Source organism: Planococcus citri, chromosome 3 (assembly GCF_950023065.1).
Source record: "Planococcus citri chromosome 3, ihPlaCitr1.1, whole genome shotgun sequence".
Classification (NCBI taxonomy): Eukaryota; Metazoa; Arthropoda; class Insecta; order Hemiptera; family Pseudococcidae; genus Planococcus; species Planococcus citri.
Genome location: NC_088679.1, coordinates 44,270,171 through 44,293,439, shown reverse-complemented (window position 1 = coordinate 44,293,439; position 23,269 = coordinate 44,270,171). Strand labels below are relative to the sequence as shown.

At 31.8% G+C, this 23,269-nt stretch overlaps 2 protein-coding genes across 2 annotated transcripts in view; one reads left to right on the top strand and one right to left on the bottom strand.

Moving 5' to 3' along the window:
- Nucleotides 1–4,248, bottom strand: part of LOC135839174 (C3 and PZP-like alpha-2-macroglobulin domain-containing protein 8) — a 94,344-nt gene extending 90,096 nt beyond the window's left edge. Inside the window, exon 1 of the mRNA XM_065355083.1 lies at nucleotides 4,115–4,248. The gene's annotated coding sequence lies outside the window, so the exon portion shown is untranslated. The remainder of the gene's footprint in view (nucleotides 1–4,114) is intronic.
- The window catches only part of LOC135839178 (agrin), a 200,655-nt gene that overhangs the window by 126,686 nt on the left and 50,700 nt on the right, over nucleotides 1–23,269 (top strand). Inside the window, exon 3 of the mRNA XM_065355090.1 lies at nucleotides 12,893–12,964. The gene's annotated coding sequence lies outside the window, so the exon portion shown is untranslated. The remainder of the gene's footprint in view (nucleotides 1–12,892; nucleotides 12,965–23,269) is intronic.

Here is a 23,269-nt window from a genome sequence, read left to right as displayed (position 1 = left end):
AAAGTGAAAGTTCAGAGTTCAGTTATTAGAAAAATATTATTAAATAAGGTACAAAAAAAACGTGTTGACTGCATTTTTGGCAATTTTTATTTTTTTCTTGCCATCTCGTTCCGAATATGAGATTCGTGAAAAAATAAAAGCACGAGGCAATATTGAAAAAAAAAAATACCAAGACTATTCCTTTTCAAAATACGTATGCACATTTATAAGCAAATTACGCAACCCCTATTTTTTGCCTTGCTGAATACGTAATCTTTAGGATGCTTATCAATTGCAGAAAAACACCAATTGAACACGTTCTTTCGTTGCAGCGTGTTTGTTGTTTACTTCGTCGTCGTGTTTCGAGAGTTATTGTTTTGTTTTGATTTCAATATTTTACTCGATTGGCCCAATCAAAAAGTTATTTAAACTGTATTCGAGCAAAATTTCTATATCGTTGTGACGAATTGCGAGTATAATAAAATCGAATTTTGTATAAATTCGAATTCAACTCGAATAGTGTAATTTAGACATTTGGCTCCGGGCGTTCGGTTGTCATCTTATTTAACAAATATCAAATTTAAGAAAACAATTCAAATTGACAAAGTTTAAAGGACAAATAAAGATTAAAAGGTATTTGAGCTGTGTTGTGTATAGATATAGACATCAGAATAGAGATGAAATTTCGTTACGTCGTCGTAACAAAAAAGTGTTCAAAGAACTATAAACCATAGTGGGAAAAGTTTTCATCGGCTTGAAAACATTTTAACAATTCATAGGATCCTTTAAATTTAACGTTAAAAATAAAAGCTGGTTTAAAACAAAAAAATTTTCTGTAGTCAAGTTTTCGCCGACTTTTGATGATAGTAATTTTTAAAGCGAAAATTGAGATGAAATTTTAAACGAGAATTTACGCGTGGCTGCATTATTACCGTTTCTGCTCGTTTTCCAACGGATAACTACTGTCTAGTGGATTGTATTGAGAAAATGAATGGAACTCAAACGAAGGAGCGAAAATTATCTTCAAAACGATTCCAGTTTACTTTGTTATAATTGAAATCATAAAAATGGCAAATGTCGGCAAAAAATTCTCCACTGCGAATTCTTTTGTAACCTGATTCGGACGCGAGTAGAATAATTACAAATGAATGAATTTCGTATGCTTGTTTTAGCTCATATTTTCTCTCTCTAAAGGTATAATTTAATGCTAGTTTTTTCGCTGAAATCGTTGAGCTGACTTTATCATTCAGATTTAAAAGCCGGATCTTTTGAAAATTTTCGAAATTATGGAAATTTATACTTTTTTGAGTACCTATTTATCCGGCGCGGTGTCTCGATAAGTAAGGTATTAATTTCTCATCAATTATTGCGTGAAGGGGGCTTGAAGATGTTGCGAGAGATGGAGAACTTCAAGGTCAAGGTTTGAATATCCCAATTATACCTACCTAGCTAAATTTTTCTTTCTTTAAAATTGAAGAAATTTTGTTTAAGCTAGCAAATTTTAAATGAAACGTATCAATTTTGTTTAGAAACAAAGGCCATTTCTGTTTAAAAATCATCCAGACTCTTTCCTCGGTTGTTATATGGAGCTCATTATAAGTCGATGCGTGTTGAAACATGTTGATGATCGTGGCGTAAATCATGGATTGCATTGAAATTTCACTTTTTCACGGATCTTTCAATTTTAAATGTATGGTTCTATTCTGTTGGAAAATTAATTCTTGCGACAAATTTCTGAAATTGTTGCCTTTTTTGAATGCAAACAGGAAGGAGAATCAATTAGAAATGTTTTCCCGAAATTTGGCTAGCCCAAGCAAATAACATTGCTGTAGAAGTACTTAAACTTTTAAAGTCAATTCGAATCCTCCAGGCAAAAGCTAAGCGTTTCAAAGTTTCAAGTTTACTTTCAGAATTTCGGAAAAAGTACTTAGGTACAACAAAGAATGAACTTCCTTTTACTTCAAATAGTTCTAATAAATTCTTTGGTATGTTCCTACATCAAAAATTATCAGACATTACCTATACATATGTGATGATCCAGAGACAATAGCCAATCTATTTAAATTTCTTCACTCCAGCAGAGTTCTAACTTTTACTTGCTGTGCCTCTGTAAATGCACCTTAATGTGGAAAAATTTTTAAAATTTCATTTCTTAGTTTTTTTCTCACGGTGTCCTTATTTTTAGAAAATCCCCCCCCCTCCTTCAAGTGGATGATACGTAAATCCAAAGCCTTTTGTATTTAGCGAAATATTTTCATAAGTTTTTACATAGGTATCAAAATTTTGATTCAGTTTCAGTTGTTCGTAACTAATCTTTAAATAATTTTGGGGACATTCTGAAAATCATTTGTCTACTATTCGAGAAGTAGGTACTTTCAAGTGAATTTTGATGTTTTTAAGGAGGTAATATTTTCCATAACATCAATATATTTTACTTCTCCTGCCGTGTCACTTCAAATTTTTTGGCTTTCCTTGCAGTGAAATATCATTTTCAAGCATGTAGGTACCTAATTATTATTTTTATGCAAAAACATCGTAGAATCGGTTTCTGTAAACTTTTTCAATCAATTTGTGATTTTTTTGGAAAAAAAAATATACTCTCTAAATTTGAAACAGTGAAATTTCACTGCTTAGCAGTCACGACATTTTGGCTTCTTAAAAGCAGTAGTTTTTTACTGCAAAACAGTGAAAAATCTACTGAATTGGTCAGATCAATTCAGTAAATTTTTTACTGTTTTGCAGTAAAAAACTACTGCTTTTAAGAAGCCAAAATGTCGTGACTGCTAAGCAGTGAAATTTCACTGTTTCAAATTTAGAGAGTATAAATATCAACGGTGAGTTGCTTATGAAAATATACGTACGATAGAAACTTTGAGGTACTCTGAGCATGAAACAAAACATTTGATTACAAAATTTGTTCTAAGATATAAAGGTTGTGGAGAGATTAATTTTCAATCGTTCAAAACCATCATTAGATAACCGACTGATCTTAAATCGTATTGAGTATATTTGTTGATGTGCTGTAGCAAATGAAAGAAAACTGTTACCTTGTTATTGAGTAGAAGACACGGTGGTAGGTATCCATTGCAAAATTTTGATTTTAAAACCTAGTTGGGTAAGAATTTTCTCAGTATCTATAACTATAAAATGATTTAGGTAAGTAGAGGTACTTGTTCAAGAGAAAATACGAGTATATTCGGAAAGTTTATTTACAAATTTGATTTTAAAAAACGTGCCAGTAATATCGAAGAAATACGTAGGTAGATATATGTATAGTCCGCAGTTTATTTAGTGATACACGACTACACGTGCGTATCACGCTTGAAAATTTGAACTAAGCATCAAGTCGTGTGAAATGCTCGAATACATACATAAATTTTTTCTTGTAAATAATTGAAAATTTTGAAAGACCAAGAAAAACAGAATACCTAGCCATTTTAAGACACTTTTCAAGAAAGACTACAACTTTGTATTCTTGACAAAATTTCGAGTAGGTGTTTCGTGAATTGATTCGATTACATTCCAAAAATTGTTTCGTTTTTTGGTTGAAAATAAAACAGATATGTGGGTGAAGAAATCAACAAAACCGATTCGATAAAACGAGATGAAAAAAAAAGAAAGAAAAAGAAAAGCACCCGGGCATATAAGGTAATTCTTGCTCGGCTTACTAGTTTTGAAGTATGTTAATATAATCGTGATTGATAATGTTTGGAAATTTTCAAGTAGTTAAATGCGAGGATTTTCGTGACAGGCGTTGCGAGGGTAGGTATATTAAAATATTTTAATGATTATACGGCCGTATCAGAGCGATGAAAATATTCTAATCTTATAACTTGTCACTTCATCAATATTCGACAACGTGTTGGTATATTCCGCGATGACAATACGGATACGATTTAATCGAATTAAACATAGATACGTACACGCGGCATACCTGTGATAATACATGTTTACCACCGAGAATTTCGTATTTGAAAACTATTTCGAGGTGAAATACCAAGTTGTTTTTTTAAATTGCATTTTATACGGGTGCAAAAATGAAAAAAAATTAGGGTGCATACTACAACTATGTAGGTAGCTAAACGATAACAACGTGAAAAAAAATCACTCGTAAAATAACGATGAAATTACTTGCCTTTTTGTCAACAACGAGCTGTTGTGGTTTGAAAAAAAGAAACTGAAAACACGTGAATTAAACAAGGTGAAAATACAAACAAACTCGAAAAGCATAATCCGGCACCGAAACTCGTAAACGAATGAACAGAAAGTCAGTTTTTCTCCGGTGAATTCCGCATCCAACGTAGCGCAGAAGCTTTCAGCGTCCCTTCGTCGCCGCTTTAAACTTACCCTTGGAAAATTATCTTTTCCCCGCAAACGCGGCGTCATTATAAAACGTGTACCCTTATAGCAGAAGTTCAACAAAATTGTAACCCGCTGCGTTATTTACACCTGTTCCCTATAGCTCTGTTATATTATTGTAGCCATCCTCAGACGTTTGAAGAGCTTTTTGCTTTTCCACGTTACCCCTTCGGACTTTTACAGATTTCTTAAAAGATTTTCTACTGCCAAGATATTTCTTCATAAACTACCCAAGTGTTTCTCCGGCTATGTAGAATCGCTAAAAGAAATATTAAAGATACAGAACTACTTTTCAGCGGACAGCTTTGTGAATCTTTGTTTACATACTTATGCTAAAAGATTTTCTAACATGTCCCCTTCTTACATGCGCGAGTTTTTTTTCAATTGAATTTCAAGATGTGACTTATTGTCCCAGACAAACGGATGATGAATCTTTTCTTTAAACGATCGGCGGAGAGAGTGTGTTAAAAAACTTTTCCAATTTCGAGTCGTCGTTAATTTTTCTGCTTGTACAAGAATATATGCGTTCTTACGTGTAAGTGTGTATTTGTCGCACTTCGTTTCCAAAATAATTGCTCATCCTTATAAATAGTTGACTGAAACGATAAGAATGTTAAGCTCGTAGTATACGTACGTACCTACTCAAGCGTATAAAAACAAACATCTCTCAGATTTCTGCGCAAATAACGATGATACATTATTTTTATAACATAAATCTTTATGTTTTTATTTATTTATTTTATCTAGGATGTCTACCTATACATATAGCAGTCTATGTCTACAAACGATACTTTGTTACAGAATAGGTACAAAAGTTACCAGGATTGATTTTCAAAAATGTGTTTTACTCGTCAGTTTTCATCTTGTGTGATATCACGATGATAATTCTTCTATACTTTCAGTTTACTAAAACTGTTTTCTTCATAAAATTGATTCTCACGGTGTACTGGCAACCTTCAACATCTTCTATTTTGCTTGTAAGGGATGTATCCCAACTCGCACCAAAATTTTACAACCGGACAATCGAAAGAACATGCAAAAATATAACATCAGCTAAAATTTCAGGTGCCAAAGTGCATTTTTCAATTTTTGGTGAATTTTTGAAAATCAAATAAATAAACAACAGGCATATAAAATAGTCAAACAAAAATGTGCTTCCGAACTGGAACGCAATGAATTAGGATCCGAATTTCAGCTTTTTATGTACTCACGTCAAAAAACGGTGGGGAAGGGCGAATTTTTGAAATTCTCAATTATGAAATCACTGCAGGAAAAAACGTTTTGAGCTGGAACACCTCACAGTGAATTTCGGCTTTCCAATTTCATTTGGTGAAATTTTATGGAAATTTCAAGTTTCAAAAACCTGTTAAAGGCTCCTAAACTGCTCAAAACGGTTAAAAACAGTTTCAAAACGATTTGACGTTGGTTGAAAATGGGGAATTTTTCAAATTTAAGCTTTCTAAATTAATTTGGTACTTGATTTTTCTCATTTTTTGACCCCAATTTGATTTTGAAAAATTCACCAAAAATTGAAAAGTGAACTTTAGCTTATGAAATTTCGATTGGTGACATATTTTTGCATGCACATTTCGATCTGTCTTTGTCAGAATCAAAAATGCGAGTTGGGATGTTTTCCTCATTTGAGATAAACAAGCCAAAATACCATTATTATTATTTTTTTTTCCTAATTATTATTGAGGAAAGGGTGGAATCGACACTGAACAGGTGAAAGTGGTGAAAAAGCTGGTGATTTGCAATTTTCACAACTCTGATAGAAAAGTAGTGAGAATCTTAAAACAGTGTAGAAAATTATTTCAATAAAAAAAAAAAAAAAAAATTAAAAACAACAAAATTGGTGTAAACATTTTAAAAGAAATGACCGAATAGTAACACTGTTTGTAGTGTCCAAAAATTTCGAATTCTGAATGGTCAGGAAAAAAATTTTAAAACTGAAGAGTAGGTTCAAAAATGGCCCGAAAAAGTTTATCGAATGGTAGTGAAAAAGTAATGATTATTTCTTTAAAAAACGCTGTAGAGACACCATATTAAAGAGTTTCTTTCAGAAAATGGCCCTGCATCTTCGAAAAACGTACAAAAACGACGTGCCATTAGTTGATCTTTTATTTTTTCGAAGGTTCAAATGGTTAGGTTACCTAATTTTCAATTTTTGTACTTAAGTATCATGAAAATTTTAATTTTCACATTTAGAATTCAGTTTGAAGCTTTTGAGAGTCTCATAATGGAATTTCATTTCCTGTTTATTTCCTTTAACATCATGTAAACAGATTTGCTCAAAGTTGAACGAGTCTCAAGATATGTATGTAATGTATGTATAAGAGCCTTCATAGTTTGACAGGTGTGTGAGAAATCAGTTTGGAAATGATGTCGAAAGAATTGCCTACTCGGTTTGCCGTAAATAATACGATGCATTTACGGCAAACTGAGTATGCAATTTTATTAACACCATCAGATGGTCTTCAAATTCATTCTGTATGAACTGAAACTGAAAGTGAAGTTGGGTCCATCGATTCTGTTCGATTTTTTTTTTCATGAGTTCCTTTCCATAGTCTGCCAGCATTTCTTATGTAACTGTCAAACTGAAAGCTCATGTATTAGTAGCTTTAAAAGAGAATGTACGTAGCCAGATTTGAAATTACGTAGTAGGTACCTTACTAAAATTTGATAAGCTCAAATTTGAACTTTCAGAGTGAGAGTTCAACGTTTCAAGAAAAGTAGGTACTTGACTGAAAAGCTATCATTTAAAAATTAAAAGTTACAATTTTTATATTCTGCGTAAGAAATTGTTTTTTAAAGTAGGATTTCCCCAGTTGACCAAATGCTAGCAAATTTTACGCTAGCACGAATGGTGCCGGAATTTGAGACACTTTTTTTAAAAATGCTAGCAAATCAGTAGTGATTAGGTCGCATTAGCGTAGCAGAATTGAGCACAAACAGCTAGGGTATAGCTAGCATAAAGCTAGCGAAAAGCTAGCATTTTGTTAGCACTTTGCTTGCAATTCTACTACGTAAATGCGACTAAATCGCGACTGATTTGCTAGCATTTTTTAAAAAAAGTGTCTCAAATTCCGGCACCATTCGTGCTAGCGTAAAATTTGCTAGCATGAGGCTAGCATTTTGCTAGCGCAGGAAAAGTTTGATTATCAGGAAAATTATTTTTACTAATTAACTTTTAAAAATACTAGGAGGTGTTTTCAATCAGGTCAAGGTAGTTCTCCAATATCCAAAAATAGGCAACTGACCTCCTACGCTAGCTCACAGCTAGCATAGCGCTAGTGAGGTGTGCCAGAGTAAGTAGAGTGGTAGCACTCTTCTTACTATCATACAAAATACTACCTTGAGCTTATATTCAGATTGACTACATACTTTATCTAAGAGTAGCAAAGTATACCATGAGAGAGAACAACGCTAGCACTTTGCTAGCATTAAGCTAGCGCTTGGGTTAGAAGTCTCTTTATTGAAAAATAAAGTTTTTTTTTTAAATTAAAAAATTGCCAAAATTTAAAAATGAAATATCAAACAAACTAAAAATAAGAAATTTCAAAAACATTTGAACAACATTTTTAATGAACAAATTATACATTATAAAAAATGAAATAATTACAAGAATGATTTTTCAATAATGGAATATTCTTCAAAATTATTGTTAAAAGTTGAAAAGTAGCCAAAATGGAAAGGAAAAATACCTACCTGTTAAAATGAAAAGCATTAACTTTGAAATTTTTTTAAAAATGAAAATAAAAAAATCATTGAGAAACGAAAAATTACGTATTTAGGTATCTGTTAAAAATATTTAAAAATTCCATTTAAAAAATGAAGATAATATGGAAGTATTTTTCTGAAAAATGGGTGAAAGAGATTCACTGAAGTTTTTCTGTACTTGCATGAGTAGGCTATGAAGGAAATGCCAGTGAAAAACATGCTAGAAAAAAAATGCCACATACTTGCTCGCATTTTGCTAGAATCTAATTCCATACAGAAAGCTAGCTGAAAAGTGAGGGCAATCAGCTAGCGTTTTTCTATTGCTAGATTGCAAAGTAAAAGCTAGACGAGAGAGACTAGAGATCTGCTCGCATTTTGCTAGCATTAGATTGCTAGATAAATGTAAGCAGATAAATGCAAGCGTATTGCTAGTGTAGAAAAGCAAGCAATTATCCGTTAGTAAAACGCTAGCATTAAGCAAGCACAATTAGTGTGATACAAATGCTAGCTGAAAAAAGCGAGAGAATTGCTAAAGAATTGCTAGAACATAATTTGCCAGAAAAAAAGTGCTAGCAAATTGCTAGCTTTTTGCAAAAGATTTAATGCTAGCTACAAAAAGCTAGAAAAATGCTAGCACTTTCCCAAAACGTGAGTAAAATGCTAGCAATCCGCTAGCACTTGGTCAACTGGGTCAACATCCCTTGTACACATAAGCCCCTCGCCATTTCCATTAAAGGTTTTAAAAAATCTAAAATAAAATGGCATTTGTTTTCAATTTAAAGGCGCTGAGTGACTCCGATAGAACTACATAACACTTATTTCTCTTCTATTGATTAAACGTAAATAAATCATTGCATACCTACGTACATGGTGCCTACACACAATGTACACCAAATTCCTTGATACGATCACACTACATCCAAAACTGATGGAATATTTACAATAGACTGGCTATTTGCTGGGAAGTTAAGTGTATACGTACGATGAGTTCTAAAGAAACGTCCACATTCAGGGTATGAAACATTTATGTACCTTGCTGAAAAATGAATTTTTCGTCAATTTGTCTACGCTAACGGTACTGACCGCGGGAAAACGTTGAGAAGTCCCCTTTATTTGTGTTTCATGGTGCGTTTTACAACATTTCTCCATCCAGCATAGTGAAAACTCGTTTTGAAAGAAAGAGAAATGGAGCGCAATCGTGAAAATACTGTTATAAAAGAAAATTGTATTCTGGCACATTATGATATGACGTGCCACATTGTAAAATGCGTGCTAGCAAAAGTACAATTTGGGAAGAGAGTGTGACGAAAGACGAAACTAGGGTAAGATTTTTACATTTACGACCTCTAACGTTTGTCTTTCACCTCTCCGTCTTGCTTCGACGTCTTCAAATCTTTACGTTTTCGACAAAATAGCCTAAATAGTTCTCGAGTGTTCTCAAAATTTTTCGAGCCGTTGAAACTTTATCAATTTTTCTATATGAAATTGGGCTCTTAAATTAGGTAAACGTGGCTTTATATACTTCGCGTATTGTAGATTTTCGAATAATTTTGCTTTTATGGCCACTTTTTTTTTCAAATTGAAATTTTTGATGCGATATTCAAATAGGTGGTAAATATTTTTTAAATGTTGGTGTAAAACCAATCGCCATGGATATATTTCTAATTTTTTGAGCTCCTTTCTATGATATAACTTTTACTTATACGACTTGATAAATTTCATTAGACCTACCGATCAATAATTTTTTGGAAGTTCTGCTGTTATAAAATTGCTCAAATATATGAATAAATCTTGTACTTATTTGTGTCCTGATACAACTGTACAAAAACTAAAAAAAGTAAAAAAAAAAAATAATATTATGTATTCAATTCTTTACGTATATTACGTTCGGGATACCGTATTATATTTCCAAGTTTCATATTTACAATCGAATAAACTTCATGTAATAGATTTGGTACTTTATCTTGTTATCGGTAGGTATGTAATGCTGTAAGTAATTCAGTTCGTTATCGTGTTTTATTTTGAACAAATACTCGTGTAGGTACGTGTACATGGTTGTATCGCTTTTCCTGAACATATCGTTGACAACAAAGCTGTAAAAATAATCACCAAACTATTTTTTAGTAAGTAACATTACTTTGAAAATACACAAGTGCTTGAGCACTTCTACGTTATGTACATACGAAATTTTGATATAAGTGGTACGTATATTTCAAATTTCTTAATGGCCATTCGCGTTTTGTGAATATTGGATCCCAATTTTCATTAGATGTTTGTTAACGTAATACTTTTTCAAAGGCTAAAACAAGCTCCCTGCACATACATATAGTATAATTGACCAAAAATTTGATTTTAATAAATGTATATGTAAGTTAGCTTGTTAGCAACATCTACATATGTACATAAAGGAAGCAAAAACTCTAGGGGAGAGCCAAGCTGAAGCCCAGCGAAGATTGGACTAATAGAGCTAAGCGAATCCAATAAGACCATCCCAATAAATTTTTCACATTTTTTCTCTTTCTCCAGAGCTCAAAAATTCTTTTTCCACATTTTCAAAAGAAATAACAGAAAAAAAATTACCAAACAATTATAATGAAAAAACTTCAACATAGTACTTGGCAATCAAAAAATTTTCGTCATTGTCTTATAACTCTAATCAAAGGTTTTTTTTCTAATTTATACCCAGTAATGTACCTATATTTTTAGAATTATATTTTTGCATGAAGTAAATTGTATCTTACATGCTTACCCAAGTAAGTCTCAGTACCTACGTAAATGTAGTGTTCCCAACATCGAGCTGAAAATTTCTTGTTACAACGTTACTTTTGTTGAGTCTTCGTTTAAATAATTTTGTACATCTCGAAAAGTTTGCAAATTTACTCCAAGTGGTTGGAAAAACATGCGAATAACGTAATAAACGCGTGTGTTCGAATTTTCAAGCAATTTTCTGAAAATTCCTCCTCGATGGGGTTAAACTAAAACCGTGGTAGTCCAACTGATTAAATTTTCGTTCGAGTTTTTGCGAAAATTTTTTCCAAAAATTGCCTTTTCTAATTTGAACCAAGTTCTTGCACAGGCGTCCTTCATGAAAAAACTCAGAAAAAATTTCAAATTTCGGTTGATTATACTTTGTTTGCTAATTTGTGTGGTAAGAAAAATTAAATGAAAGTTGTTATATGTGCCTTCCTAAACAACTTGAAAAAAAAATTATTCATTACTGTATTTTTAATTTAATTTTAGCTGCTGGTTGCCAACAAACTACTGAGTAATCACATCGCTACAAATGTGAAAACCCATGCGAAAATTATACCGCGAAAGATTTGAACTCCTCGTGCAGAATTTAATATCGGAATCATAGCCGCAAATGCACATTGATACTAGTTTCACGCTCAACTAAGCTAGAAATACAGAACTCTGTTTTCCATGTTGGTGTTTTTTTGGCGGTATATTTTTCCCTTTTTCTGCGGTAACAATGAACAATATTACAGCGTTCGAGTGTATATGTATACCTATCTTAAATAGCAATCTCTAGTCGTTCGATTTTCAGTAATATTAGGCTTACTTTGAAACCGATTCGTGTTATGTTATTTCATTCATTTAGAATACATTTTTGAGAGAGAATAATTTCGAAATTGCGTATTCATATTTACCTGTGTTTGTTCGAATTGTTTTTACGTGATGGGAGATGTTTATTTTGTATATACTATATTAATATTTCGCCTCCAATTTTCAAATTTATATTAATTGAGTAGTTGATGAAATTTTCACCTGTTTGAACTCCATTTGAGGAGAAAAAAATCAACTTTACTTCCTTACTTATACAACGCAATATAAACTTCCTTAGTTAAAAAAAGTTTTAATTAAAAAATAAATAAAAAATGTACAGCAATAAAACTCACCTACCTGTACGAATATTTTTAAGCTTTCATTTTGTTGAATTAAAAAGTTTATTATTTTCGCGAAAAGTAGAACAAAAATTAACGAAAAATTGTCAAATGATATTTTAAAGTTGACTTTATTGCGTAGGTAGTTAAGAGTAAATTTTATTTTAAATTAAGTGTTATGTTGGTTGATAATGTGAAAAAAGGTTAAGAAAAATTACTTCTAGTTTAATACTCGGATGATATGAGACCTTGTTAACATTTTCATTTTGTTGGTCACTTAACGGTCTTACGTGACGTCTTTAACCCTGCCGATGGTAATCGGATTAAAGGTTAGCCAGACATTGGTTGAGATAATTAAACATACCCACCCCAGTTTAATTTCGATTACCTACAGCTCGTCATAACCGTCGTTCTATTTTCTGCCTTTTTAATATAAGTTGATGTTTGTAATATTAGGTATCTCATCATTTAGCTGGAAAATTAGGTAGGTAATATGTATTGTAGTGGTGCCTCTTTTTGAAAAATCGAGTGTATCTGACATATGTACTTACTTCAGTAAACAACATATTGTCGTTTTACACTGGTCTGTAAATGTAAATATGGTGCAACTCAGTCTTCAATTGAAAAAAAAAAGACAGCAACAACGAAGGACCCTGGTGGGGGGTTCTAAAATGGAAGCTGATCGAAAAGGGAGTCAATATTCAAACGCAACATTTCTTGATTGTTAACAAAATATACCCTATCCTATTTTGTCTCACTCTTTTTTTTTTTTTTTTTTAAATGTTGATCCTAAAGAAGGACTACTATATCCCCAAAAGTTTTAAAATCCAGTCTTGGACTAATGAGCCTTTAAAGTTTGGCAAATTTGTGAAAATTACTGGATCAAGCAAAAAATATAGTGATATGGGAAACTTGTAAAAAAAATAACTATTTTTTTCTTTTTTTTACAGATAGTATTCTGGTCACAGTTGTTCCATTCATGAATGTTGATGGATTTTTCTGCTGAACCTCGATCTGAATAGGTAAGTTAGTGCATAAATTATTGGACTTATTATATCTATTACCTACCTATTACGTTGAGAAATGCCCAAGTATTTGCTTCCAAATGAAATACGTATTTCGATTTCGTGTAGCTAATCATATATAAAAATGACCAAAACTTATACGTTTACCTTAAGAAATGTAGTCAACTTCGGCGAGTTTTTGTTCTAAAAATACACCCTAAAAATTGTATTCCACTAATACATTACACGGTGCCGAAAGCATTTCAAAACATTCTTTGAAATTATTTCAAAGCAACAAGTCTGTCTATGGAATACAACTGTGTGCTTTGGTTACACTTACAAGTTGGGATATTTCTCTGGGGGAAATGTTTCATGAAAAGCATCCCATACACCTTACATTTATCTGACATTCATTCGATACGATTCGATGCGATGATTCTTTGAAAGATATCTTACGTTGACCCTTCAAGGTATACCGATTCACAATCGAAAAATTATATTTTCTGAACGAAAATGTCTGATTATATGGTCTTAGGAAAACGCTTCGACGAATGAGGCAAAAAAAAAGTAATAAAACCTTTTCAAAATAGTTTAATAACGTAAAGTTGCCGATGAAAAGGAAAAAATGTAGCTTTTGATGCGGAATTATTTTTATAACGAAATACGCTTCTTATTAGAGGCGAAGGCGCAAGCATAGCTAGAGGTGGCTCGTGTAAAAAAATGAAAAAGGTGTTGTGGAACGGTCTCACATTGATAATAGAAAAGGTGAGTAATAAAAGTATGAAAATATGAGCTTTTTCTATTGCCGAGTAAAATTCAAAGTGAAAAAAAAAAACATGAAATGGTGATGAATAAAAAATTTCATGTTTTAGAACTATAATAGATGGTATATCTAATGTTGCAAAAGATATTTATACACGTTTTATAATAACATATATCCGCGTAGAAACAAAGATAATTTGTAAACCGTCTAGTTTTTTGTGTAGTAATTTTCGAAATAAGAATTTCATTGGATAATAGGTATTTTGTTTCACGGTTTTCGTTTTTCGTTTTTTCCCATCCTCCTCTATAGGTACCTACCTATTGCGTATAGAACGCCTACGCCATCTCGTAAAATTATCCTTTTGAATTACTTTCTTTTTGTTTGCTTTTTCAACGAAGTACTTTTTTAAAATTTTTATAAGTGGGATTGTACGAGAAAATCGATACTCACTAGCTAGATTATATGTATCTATATTGCCGAAAAGAAATAAATTTACCACTCGACTCGTAACTCTAAAACTTTAATGTTTGCGCAATGATGCGGAGCTAAGAACTTCCAATTTTACGTTCATTTACAATATTTGTTACAATATATAAAGATAATCGAAAAAGATTAATAGCAGAATTCCGAATTTAAATTGATGATATAGAAGTTGCCTATATGCTTTTGTATGTATAGTTACTCGTACCTTTAACGTAGTAAGGCTCCGACGACCTCCTCTCCTCGATTTACCTTAGTCGTATAGAATCTTGCGTGCGATAATTTTCACTCTTTCTGTTACCTCATCTACGTTTATTAGCGAACAGGATTAGTTGTAGAAATTAGTTATTAGTTAGGTATATCTATTACCTAGGTATCTCATCTTTGGTTAAGTCAACGTGTTATGTTACAAAACTGAAGATAAATATTAGACCCTATCAATGTTGGATTGTGGCGTGAAAGTTACGTTGTATCCACACGCGTACATTGAGCACATTCTGTGCTTTTATTGGTTATTCGTGTATTTTTGATGGGGGCATAATATCGTAAATGGTGAAGTCAGACGCCAACTAAGTGTATTATTCAGAATTGGTATTATTCTTTGATAGTCTAAAAGCTTTTAAATCGCATTGGTTGAGCTTGGTTTACACACTGACTTGTAAAGCTCTGTATTAAGTATATGAGTCAAGATGCGAATGATATCCAATAATATTCAAATAATGAGATGCATTTAAAGTAAAAGAGAAAATAAATAATCCTATACCTAATGAACATAATGTTTTTCATAGACCTGCGCTCTTGAAAACACATAAATTGAGGTGAATTTCAGTTGCTCAATCTTACCTTCAAGATTTTTGAATACCGCCACAATGGGGATTTCTGTATTGATTTTTTAGCCAAAAAATGAAAAAAAAAAAAATCGAGTAAGTAGGTTTCTAAAACAATGACGAAAAATTCAACTTTTCAGCTACCTAAAAGGGCATAAGTGCTGGAGATATTTTTTCAAGAAAAATATATGAAACTGTGAAAAATTTAAAACTAAGTCACCACCAAGTTAGGACAATCCCATATTTGAAAACTTGGAACAAATCCTGTAGAGTTCCTATCAATCACATTTGATAATCCAGTTTCCATAACGAAAATATATCCATGATTTGAAACATTCCTCTTGTTCTAAGTAGGTATAATGTACATGTACCAGTACCTACCTACGTACAAGTAACTCGAGAGAAGAGTAATAAAAATATCGGCAAAGTTTTATTGAAATTCTCAAGATTATTGATGAAAATATAGGTATATCTCTTCTCTCTTTCTAACAAGAAAAATCTCATTTGTCTCCCTCTCAGTTTGAGAAGAAATTCAAAAAAAAAAAATTCACGGACGCCTATGAGAATTTATGAAATTGACAAGGCTGAAAGTCTGTATTTTTAGAATACCTACATACCGTTAGCATTTATACCCGGTTGTGTTAAAAGATGTGATTATTTCTACGCATTTGTTCGAATGAAAAACGAGAAATATCTTCTATTCAAGTAGAACAGATTTCCTAGTTTTTATTTTGGACTTGGAGCAAGATTCATCGGTTACAATTTATGAATCGAAGAGATGGAATTATTTGATGAAACATCGAGTGTGCGGGTGTATTCGTTTTCCTCTTTTCTGGCGTTTATACGCTTTTTATTAATGCGGTTTACTTTTATAATTCTTTTCAACGAAGAGATTTATTGAAAGAATTTTTCCACATCGTAGATATTGTGTTCCATTAGGCTAATAATTTTTTTTATGTTGCTCAAAGGATTCTTAGCTGAAACGTTGAAAGATTCTTTTTCATTGAATTGGGTATCAATACCTATAATTCTTTATTGTCTATTGCAATCACAATTTCTATCTCATTATAAGGTAACTTTTCACATGGCGAAAAAATGTATACCTGTAAATTTATTGGTATGATCTGCGATTAATGGAAATTTGAAAAATGTTGCATGTCGGTACCTATTCTTTTTACACCGATTCCGCCTTTTCTAAGGAAGGAGAAGATGTGAATTTCCTTTTTATTTTGTATCATTGACGCAGGGAAACATGATGTAAACAAGTGCTTCTTAAGTATTTAACTGACCATTTTGATTAAGAATAAGTGTTCTAAATAACGCAGAAAAATTCTATTCCAAAGGAAATAATTATTTGTGTTTTTAATGCTGTTTAAAGTATCATCGAAGGAGTTGAACCTGCGGTACTGGCTAGGTATTTTTTTTTTTTTTTTAAATCGAATGTATATTGATGAAAGGGATTACCAGTGTTATTTGAATTTTGGTTTAACGAACAAAAGGAACAGCTTAACCGTAAATGGAATTTCGATGTTTCCAATTTTCCAACTGATTGTACGAATGGTGTTATGTACACAATGAGGCGAAAGTTAAAACAAATGGTGAAGAGAAATGAAATTGTGTTTATTCCCTAGAAATATGTTCGATGCTTACCATTTTAATACGTGCTTCGGCTAGAAATCGCGTTCTTATAAATGTAAATATTAAATAAAATTATTACATCGGTGTTTGTGCTTTTCATTAACATAATTAAAAAATTATAAAAATAACAACGCTACGGTTTCTATATTATTGTATGCCGTCAGTTCAAAAATTAGGTTAGGAAGGTATTTGAAAAGAAAAGAAACAGCTTTTTAGTGCAAGTATTAGTTGGAGTGTCCAATGATTACAATATTGTTGGATGTAAAAACGAAAAATGAATTCTCGAACAAAAAATTGTGTTTTTTGATTTTTTGATAATTGGGAAATTCTCACAAGATTCGTAATTTAAAAAGCGTTGATGGAACAAACAGAAAGTCTGCTTCTCTTTTTTAAAAAAAGGGATTCGTCCATATTCAAGTCACTATTCGTATTTTTTCTAATTAATGGCTCAGGCAACATTTTGTGCGCTTATTTATTTCATTAGGTACTAGTATTAAACATTCGAATAAAAAAATATTAAATTTAAAAAGGGCTGAGAAGCATAAAAACACCTACCCCTGATTTTTTATTTCTCGACGTTTTTAATTTTGGAATTCTCCAGTCAACTCAACATGGGGGAGATTCGTTGCTTGTTTCAAAATTGCAGATAGGTATATAAATACGTTGGAAAGTTCGCTATTATGAATCGCTCTCGAGCAGGCCGATTCTATGGAAAAATTCTCCTTGACAAAATTAGACGTAAAAAAATCGTAAAGTCGAAAAAGCAAACGTCCCACCTACGAAAGAATGATTTCGTAACAATTTATACGGAAAAGTAGACATTTTCCAAATTCTTGGTAGGTTTTTTCATGATTTCGTTTTATATTGATATTTTATCGTAGGGAAGGTTTCGGTGAAAAATACCATCAGATATACGTGCCGGGTATACATATAGTAAGAACTGTGTACGTTGGAAATTTTTTATTTTGAGGTTTTATTTATTTTTGTTGCGTACCAAAACGTTCATAAAATTGAGAATACCTTCGAAATTAATATCTGTACTCGTAGCTCTGTGAATCTGTCTAGGTGATGAACTGTATCAATAAAGCTGATGAAATTCTGAAGTCAATTTATATTGCTAATTTGAAAAAAGGTAAAAAAAAAACAGAACTTTTTTGGCTGTTATATATCTTTTTCCAAAAATTTGCGGAATTATACTTTTGTGGAACCTATAAAGCTACTTTCTCTTTAAATTTTATAAATACCTCAGTAACTTGCTGATAAAGCGTACAAAAGAATTACTCGTTTATGTCCAATGCGTGGGTTTTCTTCGTAGATACTGTCATTCAATTGGATTTCGCGTGGATAGTATTTTTTAAATTATTATCAGTGCAATAGAAGTTGATGAACGAAGCTTGTTGTAATCTAATAAAAGCCAACTTCATTCTTCAAATAATAAAATAAAAATTATTTAGAACTTGGATGATAATTGAAATTACTTTTGAAAGACGTGCTTATTTGTACCTGCACGTGGAATGAGTTCAAAGAATGCTTTAAATAAGTATGGATAAAAAAATAATAAAATGGTTTGGGGACGAATCAAATTGTTTATCTTTAGAATTTCGCTGCTCTTATCTAATCCGATCAAAATTTTGATCTGAAAATATTCGTATATTAGTTTCGGGATTGGAAGAGTCGAGTTAATTTGCTCTTTTTCATCAAGAATTTGCGAATGAACTCCTGATAAGTTGCTTATATATTTATTCTTGTTTGAAGGAAGTCATCCTGTACCATTAATGAGAACTGAAATTGACTGAAATTGTGGAAATCAACGAATAAAACACGAATTTGAACCAATTGTTAATATTGATTTAGTATAGCTACCTACCTAACCCTACTTTTTGAGTCTTTTTCTATCATTTTTCATGGAAAATTTTTTAAAAAATGATCGCAATTTCAGCTAAACCATGAAAATGACTTTCAAAATCCGTAGAAATGACCTGAAGTATTTTTAATATAAGTGAATGAATCAAATTATACCTACCTCGAATATTATTATGACAAAGAGTTATTTTTTCATTTCTTGTAACCAGGCAAAGTTGACAATTTTGTGCCTTCACTTTCAATTTTGAATCTCCGTTTTAATATTTTTTCACAAAAATTAACTTTTCAAAGTGAATACACCTACTTTGCGTGTGATGTTTTTTATACCTTATTTGCGTTTTAATAATATATTTTAATGAAAAGAAGAAATATATAAGATCCGTTCGTTCTAATTTTAAATGAAAAATTTCTCATAAAATATTTAACGCAATAATTTGAAAAAGGTTCTTCAAAGATGTTGAAAATTAAAGCATTTATCTTTGAGAACGTTGAGGTAGTTTAATTTTTTAGGCCTGTATAGTGTAGGTACTGTATACCTTAAAATTCATAGAGTGTTTTCGATATTCAAAGCAAAATGCTCGAGTAGATAACTTATTGTTAGTTACCTATGCCTAATATGTACATTTTTTGTGAGTAGTATTGCTTAATATATAGATACGGTTTTTTTTTCAACAAAGATTTGATCTTAGTTATGAGTCCTTTTTGAAAAGGATACTATAGCATAAGCAATACTTAATGTACGAATCTTTAATAGCTATGTATTTTGGAATTCTTTTTATTCATAAATTGAAAAATTATTGCCTATACCTATTAAAAAAATATCCTGGTACCTAATCTGCTGGTATGGATATAATAAATTTAATGTAATAATATACTCGTGGTAGTATTTCTATTGATTAATGTACGATTTGTTAAGCTGTTGTTCTTATAACCACGATTATAATATGAAAACGTTTTTATTATAAAAAAAACACAGACATCCATTAGGATTTTAGGGAGGAAAAAAATAATAAAAGGATCAAAATTAATAAAAATTTCTTTTATTGAGGTATAGGAGGTTCATTTGTTCGGTATTTTTTCGTTATAGCATTGTAAAAATCCTAAAACTCGGAAAAATATTTTATACTGGTAATAATCCTCTTTTCGAATTATTATTTTTGCATTCATTCGATTAGTACGACGAATATTCGTTTTCCCTCTCTTTTTTCCCCTTATAAGTATAATGTGCATGCTGAAACAGATGGTCATTATTTTTCTCTTCTTTTTTTTTTTTTTTAAATATTATATAAATCAATTTAGGTAGATTTTTCCGGGTCGTGTTACCAATTTCTATTGTGGGGATGAAAATAAAAACAGAAATTGAGCGTTATTTTTTTACGCTATAACGCGAACCGCAAACATAGGCCTATAAAAAGTAGAAATTAAATTTTGATTTTTCCGATTCTACGCCTCGTCTCATGGAATTGTAACGCGATTTACATAAATTCAAGTAAAATACGATATCCATTCGAGTAATAAATGTGGTCGCGTATTTTGTAAAATTTTCTATCCCAATTATAAAGTAAATTAGAGCGTGGAAATATTGCATAAATAAATTCACTTCCACAAATTTCATCTCATTTAAAAACTAATAAATATTAATTGTCGTTTTCGTTCTTCTAATTAATTAAGTCTTTCTGAACTTAATTTTAAAGACGACTCTATCCTCGTAAACTTTTACCATTCATTCTAATAATTGTCCGTTTCTTTTTTTGATGAATAGATTCCAGCCCGCTCGAGTACGTTACTTTAGCTCTTCTCGCCACAGATTTGCATGAGTAATATACTTATATAAATTTTTCATCTTCAAATCTAAGGGAAAAAAAACTGTTGAGAAATTTTTTTCGCCAACGATGAATTTCGATTAATGGAATTTCTGATTTATGAAAGTTTCTAGCGAAGGTTTTCCTTTTTTATGGTTCAGCTTTAGCTTCGTAATAAATATTGGTCAAATTGATTGGGAATGGTAGCGGCGTAATGGTAATTCAATTATCAAGTCTATCCATTCCGCTGTTCAGTCGTTGTTGGGGTCATTGCAAAGGGAAATTTCATTAACCTGCTCGTTTTTGTTTTCCCATAAATCATTCAAGTTCCTAATGAGAGTACGTAGAAACATTGGGAATAATCAAAATTTATGCAGGGTAACTGCTCCTGCCTCCTGGTTTCGACTCTGTATCCGTATTCCGTACCTTGTTTCCGACGTCCCTAATTAGTTTTCCGCAAGATTAGCTCGAAACACTTCGAATATTTACACGATCAAATCTGTCTTTATAATCTTACATCTGGTCTTCTCATCTTGCATTGTTAATTTGCACTCGAGCATCATTTTTTGAGAGATTAGGATAGATATGTACTTATGTTTTTTTATCAAGTCTTAAGCTGTCGTCAGGTGCAGATTAGTGGTGTAAGAGACCCTCTTCAGAATTTTAGAAAACAAATTTGTAAGGATAGCAAATTCTTAGATCAATAATGACGTCATCAACTTTCGTAAAAGATTAAAAATTCCAATCCATTTTCGTGATTAGTAATGAAAAAATTATTTCATAAATTGGTAGGTACTTTACACCTAGCTCCTGGCACCTGCACTTACATACCTACTGGAGGATTTCAATGAGCAACGCGTGAAAATCGGCGAACAAAAAAAATTGTCTACAGTACAGTAGGGAAAGAAATAACGCCGAAGAAAAGGAAATGTAAGCTCTTTATAGATAAATCGGCAGTGCTTGATTTATACAAAAATAAATACTTTTGGGACTGAAACTGAGAACTATAAGCTTTGCTTCCGGAGACCGTAGCTACAGTAGGAAGATACGGAAGGTAGGGTTTGGTGATTTACCGATGGTGACGTGTATTATGTGGCTGCAAAGAGGAGACTACTTGGCGGGTGGAACGAGTTATATACCGTTTGCCGTATTCGGCCTTCTTTGAACTTTTTAATGGGACGGAATAGTTTCCATAAATCCTACATCTCATGGGTAAGGTATCTTTTGCTTTCCACGTTACTTTCTTTTTAAATTTTTTTGCTCGTTCATCTCGACACGGGTGTGATTTCGTTGGCGTAATTTGATTCCTCTTGCTCGTACTACTTTAACTCCATTATTCGGGAAATATTCGATAGAGATAGGCTATAAAATAATTATTAATTGTTTCGCTCTTCGGTGAAATTTATTTTACATTCTAGGACTTACTCGTATTCCTGCAAACTCTACAAACAAACGTAAAATAGTTTGCCTAAAATTTAGATAGGTACCTTTTTGTACGAGTATCTGTGCAGTTTATTTTTAATTAGTCTTCTTATTATTAATTTGATTATCTTGTAACGGAAAACGTGATCCTTTTGATTACCTAACTGTAGCAAGGAGGTTCAAAGCTCGTGAGGTATTTTTCAACGTAGATACTGCAATCAACGATGTTACTATACATTATGTTTAAAATTAAGAAATTGATATTCAACAAAGTGTTAGCGAAATGTGACGTGAGAACAATTCCCTGTGAAATGAAAATAAACTCAAACGTATGCATTCCATGTACCTATTCTGAAGTTTTTGAGAATCCTTTACAATATTAACGTGTACCTACCTAAGAGTATTCTTTGACAGATTTATTTGATTTGTGAATTCACAGTGAAAATTATTATGATGAGCATCCAAATACAAAATGTTGTTTCTCAATTAGGTACATCTTGAAATTTTTCGTGGACACGTGGTTTTAGTGAATGTATGATACGTGCCTTATGAAAACTTCAATTTTCCAACTCACTTCTCAGAAAAAATAAATGATGAGTTATGTTCAATAAGTTATTCTCTGTAATACCAGCTTAGAACGTAGTATAATACCTTTTTTATTCGCATAGATCCGTCCTAATGGACATTCTGAATTTTTTTTTTGAAAAAGTGATGGGTAGTGTAGGTGTGTGTGTCTATGCTGCCTACCTTTTAATCCTACATTATTTGTTTCGTTCCGTTGAATTTTATTTATGAAAAGAAGAATGTTCAAATGAGAATTGTCAAAATGAAAAACACTCAATCACAAAATATCGCATTGGAAAATATTTGAATGTAAAAATGTTCGAGCAAATACTACCCAAGTGGAAAATTGCGTCTTTTTTTACGTTTTTGGTAGTCCTTTTGGCAAATAACTATCGTATCGTGTTAAAATTACGGCAGGTAATGAAATTCATATCTTTTAGGTAAGTTATAAAATGACTTACATTTATTAGGGTCGAGGGATACCCCGGTTATTGCACATCTGAAGAAAAAATGATTATGTATTGCTTTTATTTATCTCCTACTTATCTGTCATACAGTATCAAATAACACTGGGGTTTTAAATTTTCGCGCGAAATCGCAAATTACGCGTATACATTATTACCGTATGACAGGTTAATTAACGCTCGGAGGAAATTCCCAACAATTATTTATGTGAATAAATGTTGAGCAGCTTGAATTTCGCCAACGTAATTTTGTTAATAGAACCCAACTGTAAATCGAATTCCGTTTATAAAGCGCTCATTGCGTGAGAATCTTGATAGGTTACACGTATCGTGTTGTAAACCCGGTGTACCTAGACCTACAATGTACAGGGTGGCTAGAAATATCGGGTACCCCTAAGAAAGTTTTTCATTAAAAATATAGGTTGGCAACGTGAAATAGATGCATATGATTGGTGGAATGTTATCTCTCCAGTCCAACAACCAATCATGTGTTATCATTA